Raw genomic sequence first — 17403 nt, forward strand, 5'->3', positions numbered from 1 at the left:
CACAGCCTCTGCAGGTCGTGGTATGCATATTGTTCCTCGTTTACTCCTTAAGCATGCGCTGACATCCTCGTGTCATGACCAGTACACGCTGATCTTCGCCGCGAATGTTCGGAATTGGTCATGATGGCAAATAAGTCTCTGGAGACGAGGCGTACTTAAGGATGGTGCACTATAGGTCAGCGCGAGTAAGCCATCTCACCCCCTCCGCGCGATATCGATGGACCTCCATCGCGCCACAAGTCCGGGACGAGTCGGAGATGGTGCGCCCGCCGTCCAGGAGCCCGCCGAAACCCCTCGCAGGGCGAGCGAGGGGTATACGGCGAGCTCTCGGATGCGATCCGCAGCAGTCGCGTTCGCTATGTTTTCAGCAACATGTAAGTGTCGAGCGGGGTGCTAAGATGAGATATCGTAGCAAGCTGACAGCCCCGATGGACAACCCACATAGACTACTTGAACATCCTCATCTTAATTGATGTACGTGCAATGTCGTATAAGCGTAACCATCGTTTCTCACCCGAAGACATTGTAGGTTGCTTTCGCGATGCTCTATGAACAAAGTTACGGTAGATGGGAGCTGATCCGTATGTGGGATGCCTTGCTGGTTGGTGCGTCGATGCATTAGGCCCTACGTCCGTTCTGCCCTTCATATGTCCTTGGAAAGGGCAATTCATTGGTCAAATCGTCTCTGGGATATCGTGCGACACCTTCGGAGAGGAGGTGTCGTTGTGCGCCTCGCTTGTTGTACTGTTTGTAGGAGCTGTGCTATGCGCGGTTGCACGCGGTGTCCAAGAGAGCACATCGAGTTTGCTTTGGTTCGTCACCATCGCGAGGGGTATCATAGGTGTTGTACGAGACTCCTTGATCTTTGCTGTCAAAATTACATTGACTCCTCTCAGGGAATTGGCGGCGTGTACCCACCAGCGTCGATAATTGCATTCGAAGTCGTCGACAGCATGGTCACCCACAAGGAACGAGGTAGAGCCATTGTTCCGTTTGTGTGATCCACGTCTACTCACTATGGTAACGTTGCAGCATTCGTGTTACTGACCAACGGTGTCTTCAATGTATGTATGCCATCAAGCGGAAGAGCTTATCTAAAGGCATCGGACCGTGTAGGCAGGAGGTCTGCTAGCGACCATCATCTTTCTAATTGTACTCTCTGCGGCGCAACCCGGACATCTGGCCACCGTCTGGCCGGTGTGTATCGGGATAGGGATCGTTGTTCCATTCGCGGCCATCTCTTATAGCATTCTACGGGTCATGGCGAGAAGGTGAGTGCAGTCACTGTTCGCGAACTTTCGACTCGGGAATAACGTTGATGTAGGTACAGGGGACGCGCAATGAGATGTATGTCTTCGCGAAAATGACTACATCGTCAACTAAAGTTGAATGATGCCGACCTTCTAGATATGTCCATGTACTCTTCCGAGTTCAAGCGACACTGGATTACGATGGCCCGCACTTGTCTCCTGTGGTACGAGATCATAGCTATCACCGAGCTGGCACTGACCTTCATTTCTGTAGGTTTGTATATGACTTTGTGAGTACAGAGCAGATGTACGCAGCCTGTCATGATTGATGCCGCTCGCGCAGGCCGTCTACCCGAAGATCATCTTCTCCGGCGTGATCCTATACACCATTGTCGATGGTGACATCTGGCGAACCGCGGGATTCGAGTTGCTACTCGCTGCGTTCGCTCTCGGTGGAAGCTTGGCTGGCGCCATGGTCTGCGACACGTTCGGACAGCGTAATACAGTCAGTCTACTCACCCTGTTGCGAGTCCAAGATACTGATGTCCGATGCTCCACACAAGATACTCGTTTCCTTCGTTGGTTACGTAGTGTTTGGTCAGTCGCTCGTCTTCCTGCGCCCGCTGTTCTAACATTGTACTCTACTCTCCGCGAGCACAGCCCTGATCATCGGGTGTGCATATGACCGACTCATCAAGGTCGTTCCTCTTCTGGTGGTATTGTATGTGACCATTCATCCCTGGATTGGACATCGATTGAACTTCACGCAGCTACGCTCTGATGATTTTCATGGGCAACCTGGTGAGTGGTGGTACTCGACTTGACAGTCTCGACGCTTCAACTGACAGCGGCTTAGGGTCCTGGAAACCTTCTCAGTCTCATTGCCACAGAGTAGGTCGACCCTATGATGTGTGTTAGAGATCGCGAGACTAATGTCAACTCGAAGATCGTACCCACAGAACGTCAGGTAAATCTCAATCATAGGTATCCTCGCCGTTCGCTGACTGGTCGTGTTTAGGGGATCTTTCTACGGTGTTACTGCGGCCTTCGGGACTGCCGGCGCCGTGGCCGGAATGCACGCTTTCAATGCCATCGACGAGAACCTCCGCAAGCAGTGAGTGTTTGAGGGGTTCGAGGCCGTCTGCATTACATCGGATCCACCTGACATGTCAATTCAGGTGGGGATTCATCATCGCAGCCGTGTGCGGTGCCGTAGGCATCGTTGTCGCCTACTTCCTTCCTTCACACGGCCCCCTAGTTGCAGTTTCAGCGAGCCAAGCGGAGAAGTGTGCTGTGCCAGAAGATGTCATCAATAACGCGACAACATCGGCTGCATCCAATGCTCAGCAGAACGGTTGTCCGAACGTATATCCGAGGCAAGGCTCAATGACTTCCGTCGACAAGGTATGCATGTGGTGTTGCAGCCTTTGCACTGTTCGTGAGAGCTGATACGGCAGTGTAAGGATGATGCCTTGGACACAAACGACGACTTCGTGCCGGTTGCCAATGGCGCAAATGGCCTACGGGTTCCTGGCGCGTCCGGTCCGCGTCAGATGCCTGGGGCTTTCAGCCCGCATCCATCTGGCGACCGGGTATGTCGTTCATTTCTTGCTTACCCTAACATCGCGTTCATCATGCCTTCGGTATTTTGTAGACATGTGGGCGTCACGCCGTCCAGTCTCGCTCAAATCAGGCACACACGCGCGCATCGGCTCCCGTCCTCCTTCATCTTGCTGCTACCGCTACCGATGCCACTCAGGACCCACTCGCGACGCGGCGACGCGTAAATCTCTCCAGTGCATCTTGCACAGACATCGCGGCGACTCCGGAGCTGCCACAGCAACGCTTGGCGACCCCCTCGGTTGTGTCATACGCACGTACCAGTCTATCAGAAAGCATTTCCGCCCTCAACGCTGCGTCGGATGACTCAGTGTATGTTACGCCAGAGCCACAAGCCGACGCAAGCTCGCTTGCATGTCCGCAAAGTGGCCCATCCCACCGCGTGATGTTGTTGCAAAGGATGTCTGGATACGAACCTCTGCAGTTTTCGGCGCCGGTAAGCATTATCATATTCTACTTGATGTCTTTGCGATAGCTCGTTTGTGATGTTGAATGACTCGTTGCCAGGCTTTGGACATCCAGGAGGCACACGAAGTGATCACAGAACACGTCGCCGCCTCTGGGCTTCAGAAATTCTTCAAAGAGGACGATGCATTCGTCAAGACAGTCGAGGCAAATGCCTCGCAGTTGCAAGACGACGGCGATTCTTTTCCTATCACGAGGCAAAACGTACAACGCCTCATTCGACTGAGCTTATATCACCCGGTGATCTATTGCGACGACAGCCACTCGATGTCGTGGGATGTTCCGAGTCGCTGGGACCTGCAACGCAATGCTGTGGCTCGCATTGCAAGCATTACAACGCGGGCTCTCCCCCATTCGTACGGTGTCACGCTGCGTTTCATCAATGCTCATTACGCAGCACGGGATAACATTTCAGTGGACAACATCCTTGATACGTACGACCGAGTGAACCCCTCGAGTGGGACACCGCTCGGCACACGTTTGCGCAAGTATATTCTCAAGCCCTTGGTCTTCGACATTCTGGACAGAGGTCTCCTCCTCGAACGTCCTCTTTTGATATGTGTCATCACCGACGGCTGTCCATTCGGCGAACATGCGACAACTTTCGAGCAAGCTATCGAAGAATGTCGACAGCGGCTAGTGGATGCCGGGTATGAGCCGACTGCGGTTCGGTTCTGTGTGACTCAAATTGGTGCCGATGAAGGTTCCACGAGCTTTCTCGAGGATCTCAGAAGTAATCCAAGGATACAGGACGTCATGTACTGCACAACGGAGCGGCTGGACGAGAAATTCCGGGAGTTATGGGACAATGGACGCCAGCTTGACGAGTGGCTTCTCAGAATGCTCTCCGATCCTATTATGCACCGCATCGGGGACTGATGAGATGCGCAGTCCGTTCTCATGACATAGGTGCGTTTGTTTTCAGCATATCACCGCTCCGGCGTCGAATCTGATACTTAATTCGTGCAGAGGCACAGCTGTCTGGCGATGTACAATGTATTTGGAGAATATGGCACAGGACATTGAAGTGTCTAGTAAAATGAGATCATCGGTGGACCGGTGTGATCAGGCAGTAGATCAGTTTGTATTCAGAGTGTACACTAGTGTACTGTACGCCGTGTACGGTGCTTGCATGTGGAGGACGATCTGGACAGACACGTGTGTACGGATCACCGAGCGGCGATCGGTGGGCGCCCCGCCACCGAGGAACGTCCGAGCTCGTCGTTGCTCGTTGTCTCCTGCCTCCAGCGCAGCAACTCACCCAGCCCGGTGAGTACATAGTTGAATCGCTCGGAGGTTATGGTTCGGGAGTACAACTATCCGAGCTTGCTGGGACAGCAAGATTGACAAAACCTAATCAACAAATGTCAGGGGCGTCGAGTCCCAACTTTGCGCCTTCTAGAGGTATGCATTGGTGCTGACAGTGGCTGAGGAGGCTGGCGGATCTATGTAATTGGGGCATCCAATGCACGGTGAGCAAATTATCTTGTCTTAGATGCTAGCTTGATGTGTTGAGCACGTAGGTGTACGCGCCTACGGGTGGGAGAGCCCTTGCCAGAAACAATGGACAGACTATCTTACACCGCATGCACCTCGGAGACTACCCTCCCGAGATGGTCGAGCAAGGAAAGTACAACCACATAGTTTGCGGACCAGATGGTCAGGGAAGCATATTGTAGCACGGCATCCCACATCTTTTCCAGAAGTTTTTCGCACATACCGTCGCTCTGCAGAAACTCGTTCGCCAGCGCCGCGGGATCTGAAGCTCAGTTGTTCATGCGTTTCCTAGGGCAAAGCTTCGTCGGGACTCGGGATTCTGATGCAGTGCGTGGTCTATCGCTCGTTTCTGGCACTTCTGTGGCACACCTGATGCGTTTCTTCCTACTAGGATGTTCCGCACGTAGGCGACAGAGCGCCCTGGAAGCCATGATCTGTAACTAGCTCAACCCGGCCTCACGATCTCTAATGTCAACCTTGCTTCAAGCTCCTGTTTCTCTGCTAGGGCTTTCTGCCCTGTACCCTGAGGCCGCTCAAGAAAATTAGCCTCCACCAACGACCCGCCCACGAGTATGATATACCATTCAACCGGTACGACCTTTTCGCGCAGAACGAAGCTTTACTAAGTACTTGCCAATATCCAATTAGCCAGGCACGGCATGTTCAACGGGTTTGGCCGATGTGTTACCGTGCGTATCAGTGGGCGGCCAGAGGATGCCAGATGGCGCACACTGACCGCATCAAGTTCTGTGGAAAACACGCGTGTCGTATACGAATCTAATATACAAGGTCCGAAATGAGATGTTGGACGTCGCGGAGCTCCTGACACGTAGGGCGGACCACTGAGGCTGTACTTCAGCTTGACTTCAGCTCGCAGACTTCCGACTTCAAGCCCTCGACGTGTATGGTGCTGGACGCGGAACAGGTATAGTTACTTTGACTCGGGCATCACTACCCGGTGGCCTGATACGGCGGCGAGTCATGTGGCTGAGGGTACACCTCGCCGTTGTCCCAGCTGGCTGGCCTCACTGCTGGATCCGTCATTTGTGCTTGGTGGCAATAAGGATCAGTCAGCGACATCATCTCGAGGTCTGGCATATTATCCGCATATCCTGACGCTCCGGGCCAGGACCGTGATCGCGACGTACACGGAGATGTTTAGAGTTTCCTCAGCCCAGATCATACCGAGTCCAATCTACTGCTTGCGTATCCTCCTCTCTAGGGGCCGCTTCTTGTGAGTAGTCATGTTCAATTCTGTTCTGCTAGTACTACAAAACAGAAGACAGCAGCTCAGCTCAGCGTGAAACAGGTTGTAGTCGGGATGCTCCGTAGCTGACGATATGACCCAGGGCCTGCTAGGATGCAAGCCTCACTTCTGATGGCTCTCAGTCAACGCACATTGAACTCTGTGAGCGCCTCATGTTTTGCGACACGGCCTCATGTCATTGTCACCGCTTGCTGATCCATGCCGTCCTTCTTCACAGTCTTGTGTAGTCTCCCCTGGTACTCGTGGTGGTTTCCCGACAATACGGCGTATATAAGAGATCTAGGCACCCCGAGCCGGACTTTATAGCATACCTTGTTCTTCACGATGTCGAATCCCATTCATTGCACTGGTGACCTAGGAGGCGTCGCGCCCGCCGCCCATGGGCCCAACCGAAGCACTCGCACAACACGCCCAGGCGAGAACAGTGTCAGTGTCACGGCGTTGTCTTGGACGAATTATGTAGCCGTCGCTCTGACGTCGCTTTCCGCAGGATGTGAGTAATGACTAGCTGTAGACTCGTAACCTAATATTGGTCTGACATACCTGCCTCCCAGACTATTTTACTATCATGATAATGATTGAGGCGAGCAAATCCTGGGACGCGGTGCATACTTCCGGCTGTTGACTATTTCCAACCATAGGTCATTCTAGAGACAATAGACAGTACCGGCTCCGACAGACAGGCTCTTGTACGGATGTGGGACGGACTTCTGATCGGTGCGTTTGCGATTGTTATGTTTCGCTATGTTCAGACGTCTCATGTACGGCTAGGACAAATGATCGGCCAGTTCATTTCTGCCATGTTGTGCGATAGATTCGGAACGAAGGTCGTGATGGTTTTCTCAACCGCTGTGCTTCTCGTCGGCGCAATCCTATGTACGGCTTCTAGTGTTCTTCGCGGGAATGTGTCAGGATTGGCGCAGTTCGTCACGGTCGCACAGGGGATTGTAGGCGTGGTGCGAGATCTTGTGCTGTGACTGCTAGCTATCCACTGACACATTCCAGGGCATTGGTGCTGTGTCTGTAGTGTTGTTGGCAAATCAGCGCCAGCTTGCCACCTGGCACGCGCCAGGGGTGGCGATTGGTTGGCGATTGGCAAGTGGCAGAGGGGAGGGTGGCGCAACCTGGCGAATCGCCAGGCGCTTATGCATTTTATGGCGACTGGACCGGTGTGGTTGAGTCAAAACCAAGCCGTCGAGGTTCAGTGTTGGTAAGAGGTACTTGAAAAGTGTCTGTGAAGATGAGTACGGGGGTGTCATCGGCCTGCCCATTCCTGGTCCGACTCTCTGAGGGGCAGAATCAGCTACACTATTACCGCATTTGGCAATCGGAAGTGCGGTATTTAACCTGGTGCTCGCCATTAACTGACGCGGACATTGACGATGAGCCTCACGGGGGCTAACGTTAACTTAACCCGGGAGTATCGCTACACTTGCGGCCTTCAATGGTTCCAGAATGACCGACATAGGTGGCCAGCGAAGAATTGCTGTTCGCGAGTAGTCTCCGTAGCAGACCTAAAAGACCGGTTCGCCAGTGCGGAAGCGGTGTGTCGCCGTGTTCGCTACATCTAGCCCGCCTTGACAGTCTCAGCTCGAGCTGCAGTGTGTGCAATTGTATGCCATTGAGTCAACATTTCAGCACCGAGCCACCAACATGCACGGCAACGTGTGCAACCATCCGTCAGACTGCAATTACACGAAGTTCCAGTCAAGCCTGGTCATTAACTTGAATGCAAATGCACTCCGAGTCGTCGAGACCCGAGACCCGATTTGCTGCCCCGGCGGATGGCCGCCAGCCACTACCTGCTGTCTCGTCGAGGCCTACTCACATCCTATAGGCTGCATGTCATTCTCCCAGTGTCCTGCTTGTACCCTGCAGTGCTAAACATCCTCGGGGACCTACAAGCAGCGGCACAAGCTCGAAATTGAGCACAAAACGCCAAAAACGCATCAAAAAGCCCATTTGCCAGTTGCGCCACAATCGCCAGCGCGCGCCACCCCCCGAAAACCCATTCCCAAGCGCCATTTGCCGGCAATTGGGTCCATTCCCATTTGCCATCAGCACTATGTGTCTGCCGCCGTATCCACGACTGCAATCGAAGTAACTCAGGACAAACCAGCTCATAACGGGCGAGGTAGTGACTTCTCTTGTCCTGTGTGATACATGCAATTACTCACCGCGGCCCTGTCTCGTTTCAGCTTTCGTGCTTATGACCAGCGGTCTATTCAGTGTAAGAGTATCCGATCATTGGCACGAGGAGATTATTCTAATGTCATTGGCGTAGGTTGGCGGGACTCTTGCTACGGTTGTCTTCCTGGTGGTGCTGTCTGCAGCGCAACCTGGGCACCTGGATACTGTCTGGTCGGTATGCGTAGGCATTGGGATCGCTCTGCCGGTTGCAGCGCTCTGTTACAATAGTCTCTGGGCCATGTCCAGACGGTGAGCGCCGGCCCTTTCGCGTGCGGACTGTCAATCAACAACTACGGTAGCCGCAAGGATGGCCCTACTAGTACACAACGTATGCCTCAAAGACGCAGTTGTCGTATCTCCTGCTGACAGGTTTTGTCGACTTCAGTACATCGTCCCGCGTACCTGGCAGAGTTCAAGCGACACTGGGTTACGATAGCTCGCACGAGCTGCCTCCGGTAGGGTGTTTTTCTCCGAATATCTGCCATAGCCTTATACCCTCGTTCCTGTAGGTTCGTCTATGATTTCGTATGCATGAATCCTACACGGTTCATCTGTCGTAATCTTGACACGTACGTCTAGATTGCATATCCCAAGATAGTGTTCTCCGAAGCCATCCTTTATTCTGTCGTCGACGCCACCCTCTGGAGAACGGCAGGTCTCGAGCTGCTTCTAAGCTTGTTCGCTCTTGGAGGAAGCTTGCTAGGCGCGATACTGTGCGATCCCCTCGGTAGGAGGAAGACAGTGAGTCTCATCGAACTCGCTTGTATTTTTCATTGATGGTTTGTACTTTGACGAGGTCCTTGTATCGTTCAACGTCTACGTTGTATTTGGTTAGTCCCCTGGACGCCTGTTTCACTGACGGTATCATTCACAATGCACATACAGTCCTGATCATCGGAAGTGCTTACAACCACCTCATCAACATCGTACCGCTTCTCGCTGTCTTGTATGTAGTCATAGATGATGCTTGTTACTTACATCTTAACTCCATCTTTGTGCAGCTATGCTGTAATGCTCTTCACGGGCAATGTGGTCAGTAAGGGCATTGTCATACTGGGGGTATGCATTGACCACGGCTTAGGGTCCCGGCGACCTCCTCGGTCTCATCGCCGCAGAGTAAGTGAATTTCTCTTATTCCCTACGGTGGTCTTCCAGAATTGATCTTTCATCCGAAGGTCGTACCCTCCTAACGTCAGGTAACAGCCCACTGAATGCAGATCCGCGTATGTCTCTGACCAAATCAGAGGGCTATTCTTCGGAATCACATCGGCATTCGGGACTGTCGGTGCTGTGTCCGGAATCCACGCATTCAGTGCGATCGAGAAGAACCTCGGACCGCAGTCAGTTTGTACACAGTCTATGCATCCTACGCACTAATATTCCTAAGCAGATGGTCTTTCATCATCGCCGCGCTATGCGGTATTGCCGGCGTATTCCTGACGTACCTTTTGCCTCTAGATGTGGCTGGTAGAACATCGACAAGCCCGTCGGAGAAGGACGAAGTACCACCGACAGAGCATAACGTAGATCGCGTACCAGCACTACCTGTGCTGAATTTTCAACCAGATGGCGGTCAGACCCGGACAGACACTGGCAATGGTGTCCATACGAGAGATCAGACCTCATCCGACAAGGTATGCATATACTGATTCACAGTTCCTGAAGCTTCGTAAAATTGAACTTCCTGTTGATAGAATGACCCGAAAGACAGGCGACCCAAGCTTGTGGTGACGAATGGCTCCGACGGTCCTCGGGGTGGTTCACGGAACGTTCCAGGCACACATAGTGTGCGTGGTTCACGCAATGCGGCAGGGTCGCGCCACACGCCAGGTTCACGCAAAGGGTCGCATCACTTGCCCGGCTCTCACAACATCCCTGGTTCATCGAACGATAGGGTAAACCGATTGCTGTCCAGTCTCGAACCGCCCTCACACCGACTTTTCATAGCCATCCGCGCAAGAAACGCATGTTGACGCTGTCAAGCCGTCCCCGGCTACATCAGACATTCAGGCGGCTCCCGCGTCCCTTTCCAAGGTCCTTGCGAACGATACCCTTCCGCAATCCATTCCTGCCAAACCGATCGTCCATCTCGAAAGTTTCGAACGAGATACCGACAAGGCTGGACCAACTCATGTTGTGAATGCAAACCCTGCACCTCAGCCACAGCGATTGACCTTGAGTTTCGCAAGTGCACCCGAAGGCACGGCTTCTACCAGCAGCATGCTGCATGTCGCACCTCCGATCGCCCTGCCAGGACCACAAACAGATGCAAGCTCGCACGGCGGTCCCATAACAGAATGGTCGGAACACATCCAGAGGAAGTCCACTGTGAGTGTGCACTTGGAATCTGCTGTACCAAATACGGGTCTTGAAGACAAGGTAAGTAGACCACCCTGCTACTTCTTTAGCGACGATCACTCTCGTGCGTGGCACTGAACGAGGGTGGCAGGTTCCGGGTGTGCAGGAAGCCCACGCTGTCGTCTCAGAATACGTCGCGGCAACGGGACTCCAGAAATTTTTTCAAGAGGGGGATGCGTTTGTCGAGGCCGTCGTGACCAATGCCGCGAACTTGCAGGACGACGGGAAGTCCTTCCCCATCACAAAGGAAAACGTCGAGCGCCTCATCCGCCTCAGCTTGTATCATCCCGTCATCTACTGCGATGACAGCTCTTCGATGAAAGCGGACAGGCCGACTCGCTGGGACCTTCAGCGCAATGCCGTCGATCGCATTGCCAGTGTCACGACGCGGGCTGTACCCCAGCACTGTGGTGTCAGCCTTCGCTTCATCAACGCGCAATGGGCCAAGAAGGACAACATCCCTGCCGTAGACGTGCTTGGCGCAGTCAACGTGCTGCGACCTTCGGGAAGTACGCCTCTGGGCACGACTCTGCGGAACCATATCCTCGAGCCGTTGGTTTACGACCCTCTGCGGAGCGGCTCCCGCACCCTCGACCGCCCACTGTTGATCTGCGTCATCACAGATGGTAGTCCAAATTCCAGCGATGATCCCACATTCGAGAACGCCGTGATGCAATGCCGGCAGGCCCTGGTGGATGCTGGGTACGAGCCCACCGCCGTGCGATTCTGCGTAAATCAGATCGGAGGCGATAGCACCGCGGCCGGCTTCCTTAGCGGGCTCAAAAATAATCAGAACATACAGGACGTCGTTTACTGTACCACGGAGCGGCTGGACGAGCAGTTCAAGCAGTTCAAGGAGAACGGACGGCTGTTCGATGAATGGCTGCTCAAGATGTTGTCCGAACCAATCATGCACCAGGCCAGCTCACCTGCAGCCTAGACGTTGGATGCGGTATTGAACTCCACATACTTGGCGCATGTGAGTATGTACTTGGATTCTCATTGCAATTTCGGCCAATCGAGCAACGCTACTTTCTCAGATGATGACTGAGTTAGTATTGACGTCGGCAACGGTCCTTCCGAAGCTCCCCTAGACAACTTGAGCAACCGTTGCAGCGACTTGTATTGGTTTCCGTCCTCTGTCCTACGCATATTATGTATGGTATCAATGAAGTTTTCCGGTGGTGACCCAGGCTTGACTGCCTCTCCGAAGTTTGTGCGCTGCATGTAACGCTACAACTAATAGACGCCCAGTACCACAATAAGCGCCTGCTATATCGAGTGGAGAGACGTGCCCACTGCCACTGCCCAGCGCGACTCACTCGGGCCTGCTGTCCTCCTCCATCTGTCTCCCTCTGCCCAGGTCATTCAGTGTGCCGCGAACGCGTGCAGCGTCTTCGCGGCGCATCCCAGCTTTTGCCTTCAACACTCCCCACTACACTACCAGTGCAGCGCGCTCACACGCGTCAAGTCAACTGTTACACAGGCCAGGAGTTTCCAGTCGACATCAGAATACAATTCACCAGGTGTGATCATACATTGCGGGCTGTTTTCGTGGTGAAACTGACGCCAATGATGACTATGTTCAATAGTAGAACCGTGCGTTCCGACAACCTATGGCTCGCCATCTCCGAACGGACAGCGGTTCCTTACCACGCCGGGTAGACAGCCTCATCGCCACTAAAGCTCCCATCTTCACAGACATCGAAGATGAGTTGCGGGATATCAAGCGTGTTCACTCGCAGGGTCAGGAGGAGGATCTCAAGATGGCACTGAGCCGGATGATTGGCAGGGTGGAAGAGCTCGTACGCCGTCTCACGATGCTCAGGCTTCACTAGCTGCGCTTACATGTCGCCCCGCGAAGACGTCTATGCTGAAGGAAGCATACAAGGCGCAGACCGACCTGCAGACGGAGCTCACGCTCGCCAAGTCCAACCTCCAGCTCGCCCTCGCGAACAATGAGATGCTCGAGGACGCGCTGAAGCGGGGAGGTCACGTCAAGGATGTAGGCTGGCGACGAGCAAGCGCGCGCGAGAGGGAACTCCAAGCAGTCGAGGAAGATCGGAGACGAAGCGTGGACAGCACCACGTCCAGCGACGCTGCACTGTCCCCTGTGGTCGCTCCACCATCCCCCGCCATTCCATCATCCTCAAGACCGTCCTCTCCCAAGCCGCCCAATGCTACCTCGCCCTTGCCGTCATCAGAGGGCCGCTTCTTCAGGTTTCGCTTTAGCAGTGGCAGCGTATCGACGACTGCCTTGCCGTCTTCACCGCGAGTTGCCGGCCCCACCAACGGCCATTCACCTCTGACGAACGGCACTGCGCAAGCATCGCACCTGACGTCCGCTTCATTACCCTCTCTCGTGGCTGCGCCAGATCGGCAAAAGGAGATCGACGAGCTGACCGCTCAGCTCAAGCGGGAACGGGAAGGACGCCAGGCGGCGGTCGCACAGAAGGAGGCTGTAGAGTCGGAGCTGGAGTCCCTCTCACAGGCTCTCTTTGAGGAGGTGGGCCCAGGCATGTACGAACGTCCGTAACACACTGAGCTCCTCTCGCAGGCCAACAAGATGGTGTCGACGGAGCGCAGAAAGCTCGCAGAGACGGTAGACGAGCTGAAGGAACTGCAGGCGGAGCGTGAGGCGCTGCGCAACGCGCTCCGTTTGGTCGAGTCCCAGTCCCGCTCCTCGCAGAATGCAACACCGGCGGGCTCGCCGAGACAAAGCCACACCCACACGCTCTCCGCGTCATCCGCGCGTGCGATCAAGTCCCCGCCATCAACGAGACCAAGCTCGCCGGGCGTGGACGGAGACCCTACTTCCGCCGGTACAATCGTCTCGTCCTACGGGCACAGACCACCACCCATCACCATCGTCGAACCGGCCTCACCTGCACCACCACCGTCGACGCCTGCAGAGACGAGTGGTGAAGACAGTCGAGAGGCGACACTCGTCGCGCCGTCATCGTCCTTATCAGCGGGGCCATCGCCGTCGCAGTCACCGTCGCAGTCACTGTCGCCGACGCCGTCGCCGTCGCCGAAACCGTCACCAATGTCAGACACCTCGGAAGGTAACGACTACGCGTTCCCCGCCCGGATGCGTCCGCTGGACTTCCTACCGCGTGAGATGTCGCCGTGGGCGGATGCGACGTCAGTATATTCGTCGACGACCGGCTCGTGAGCCTCGCGTCGTCCAATTTTTGTTTCCTATCGCATCGGGTCTTATGGACGCATTCCGCTGTGCTTTCCCCTAATTACTCGCTCGCGCTCACAATGCCATCTCGTTCTCACTGCAACCTGTAGCTATATATACACCTCTGAGGGCCAGTCTGCAGGATTCAGGCGGGTCGTGTCGTTTTGAGGATCACATGGATTATATACATTGTCATCTATCATACTGGTTGCATACATGTGCACCCCAAACCACATAGACGAAGGCCAAGTCGACGGAGGGCGCAAGGGTGCCATAGGCTATCACCAAAGCACGAACATGCGCATAGAGAGCAGATTTGTAACAGCAGATCTCCCCGGCACTGCAAAGAATGATACGGTGAAGGTACGTACACACAGATGAGAATATAGTATTGAACATTCAGGTGAGGAGGACCCGAGTTCGGAGTATCCCAGAGGATTGAGAATGGAGCAAGTGGAAATTGCGATGGGCACCCCCGTCCGTCGCACCTGTGTGGGAGCGGGATGAGGACGCGTCGACTCCTTTTCTTCGACCGGCCGCTGCTCTAGGGTAGGGAAAGATCAATTTGAGTTCGTCTGGGACTTCCGCCCTCCTATGCGCTTCGGACATGGTGACGTCTGCTAATACCGAGTCGTCCGCGGTTAGGTCGGCAGGTGCGTCGTCGTTCGTCTCCGCCTCTGCGTCGGCGTCTCCGGACTCCGCCTTCTCGCCAGCGGGAACATCCTCCGCCTTGGACTCCCCGTTGTCGATCTCCATAGCGGCCTCGCTGCCCTCTGCCTGGAGCTTGTCCGCCTGCTTGCCGTTCGTTGTCGCGCCGGCATCTGCCGTGTCGGGGGCTTTGGCAGTGGGGCTTGTGCCATTCGTCGTGGCTTTGGCGCTCTCGCCGGCCGCGGCGGTGCGTTGGCTTGCCTTTGTTCTCGGCGAGGATATCGTGCCACTTGTCGACGAGAGCCTCGCGCGGTCCTTGAAGTGGTACTGGTCGTCGCGTGGTACCTTTCCTTGGGTAGCGCGTTGATGTGACGCATCACTTTGCCGATTTTCGAGAACTGGGCGAGAAGGTCAGCGATATTGCCAAATGGAGGAGAAATGTTGGTCCGGAACGTTCCCGCGGCTTCCGGGGCGTGGCAGTGGGCCGCCAGCACGGCGGCGACGATGAGGGAGGATAGGACGAATGTGCACTCACTGTCAAGTACTGGATTGTCATGTTCTGATAGTTCTCGACCGTCGAGAAGAGCTGGTCAAATGCTGGTATGTCCTGGGGATGGGTATGAGTGGCGCTGTGAAGACAATGTCGTTGGGGAGCGCCCTCGTCTTTGGCCACCACTTTGGTGTTGAGGAAGGCTTTCTGCAGCTTGTGTCTCCATTCTCGCACCTTCGATGCCTCAGGATCGTTCGCCAATGCAGCTGAGCGAGCGGGAGACAAGCCGATTCAGTCGATGACCCAGCGATAGCCCGCGAGCCAGTCGCGATAACGCGCACTCACAGTCCTCGCCTTCCTCTCCCTCCTTTTCACGCTTAGCCTTCTTCGTGGGCGGTGGCGACACCTGCTTGCTGGGACCCGCATCCTCATCCTCCGCTTCGGCGCCGCCCTCGTCCTCCGACTCGATCATCGCCTTCGACTTGTGCCCGTTCTTCCTCGCCTTCGAGGTAGGAGTCTTCTTCTTGCTTACGGGCTCTGCAGAGCCTTTCTTCGGCGTCTTGGGCTTGGGCTTGCTCTTCGCAGGCGTCGCCTCAGAGTCGCGCTTCCGCTTTTTGGCCTTGGGCTTCAGCTCCTCCTCATCGTCGTCACCTGCCTCTTCCTCGCCGTCGCTCTGGAGCTGGTCGACCTCAGCGTTGGCCTCCGCCTCGGCCGCTGCGTCGCGCATAGCATTGCGCTCCTTCTCCCATTCTGTGGGATCCAGCGCGATGCGGTAGCCATGGAGTAGATCGGCAGATTTCTTGGCTGGCTCGTTGACGTACGCCTGGATTTCGTGCTGCTGGAGCTTGGAGATGTCTCGCGGCACTATCCAGGCGCTAGGCGAGGGGGACAAAAACGGTCAGCCTGCCTGCCCTCGACGTGTTGCAGACAGCATACGCACTAGTCACCCGCGGGGAAGAATCGCACGCAGTACCATTTGCCCTTTTTCGATTTGGCGTTGGGCCGCTCGCCCTGTACGTTCTGGGGCACGGTCTCCGGGTCGACGATCTACGCGTCGAAAGGGCGGCGACGAGCAGCAGATAAGCACGATAAAGCGTGAATGCGTCGAAACGGACGTCAGCGAGGCCAGCAAACGCGTCGAAGGACTGTGCGGGGGACGCACCATGCCAGGCCATGAGGGGTAGCCGCGGACCTTAGCGAGGACGATGTCGCGGAACTCGTAGGACTGGTCTTTGTTCTCCTTTGTCTGAGCCTTGTTTCCCTTTTTAGACATGTTGAGCAGCGAGGAGAGACGCGACGGGGATGGCAGAGGCGTAGCGCGCGCGGTGGTGGATGGTGGTCAAGAGGTGAAGTTGGCGTCGGCAATTCCCGGCCGTCCCGTGCGCTCTTTCTGCTGGGCCCGTGCGCTCCAAGTTGAAGTCCCCCCGCTTAGAGTTTTAACTCAGATATATTCACGCCGGGGCGACGGCCGTGCTACCTACAGGCAAGAACACCGTCAGGGCAATACAACCCAGACGACAGGGCACGTTACGGCACGTCCAGCCCAACACAATCTCCAACATGATCTGCAACTCCTAGCGACGACGACGGTCGATGCGTGCAACGAGCGCAGACTCCCTCGCGAGTGTCGGAGAATGTCGGGTCAGACGTGTTTGTCGCTCAGAACCCGCTGGCACCATGCGGCGAGACGCGAGGATCGACATCAGTCCGGAACAGCAGATAGGTGGCCAGTTGGCACGTCAGACCAGATAGGAGGAAGCAGCGAAAGCGGTGACCGTCAAGGAGCACACATAAGAGGTGCGGCGTGATGCGACGGTCACCAGCGTAGACAAGGGCTGGTCGTCGGACTGCCAGTGGAGCAACAACGAGTGAGCGTACGTGCGGAGCACTGACATTAAAGAACACCACTCACTGAGGGTACAATTTGCTGTTAATTGACGAGAGTAGAGCCCGAATATATGTACACGTACTCCTGGCTACCGCTCAAGGGCTTGAAGTCGCATGCGTCTATGATGGCACGTCTGCGAGTAAGTTATTACTGAGTGCCGAATATGCCACGATCCTCTGCCAGTGCAAGGATGTGAACGCTGCGAGCTGAGCACGATCAGCCGAGCAGCACGTTCCACTAGATCGAAATGTAAGTAGGGATCCAGGACGAGCAGCTACACATCGGTATAGAGGGTATTGACGGCGAGTGTCTCATGCAAGGTCTCGTGTATATGAATGACTATAGGGAGTTAATCAGGGGAAATAATATAAACGAATCAACGCCGCCGACCTGTTGCTTACTATATACTGTGTGGCCGCTTGATCAGGAACCCAGTCTTGAGGTGCACTACGTCTGTGATGCGGTCGGCTTCGCCAGCAGAGCGCATATGCTTCTCGTATGTTTGTAGAACCTGTCGTATATATAAAGGCGAGCTGGGCAGCG

The sequence above is a fragment of the Fomitopsis serialis genome (genome assembly GCF_022376445.1).
Source record: "Fomitopsis serialis strain Sig1Antser10 chromosome Unknown B0H18scaffold_111, whole genome shotgun sequence".
NCBI classification, from domain to species: domain Eukaryota; kingdom Fungi; phylum Basidiomycota; class Agaricomycetes; order Polyporales; family Fomitopsidaceae; genus Fomitopsis; species Fomitopsis serialis.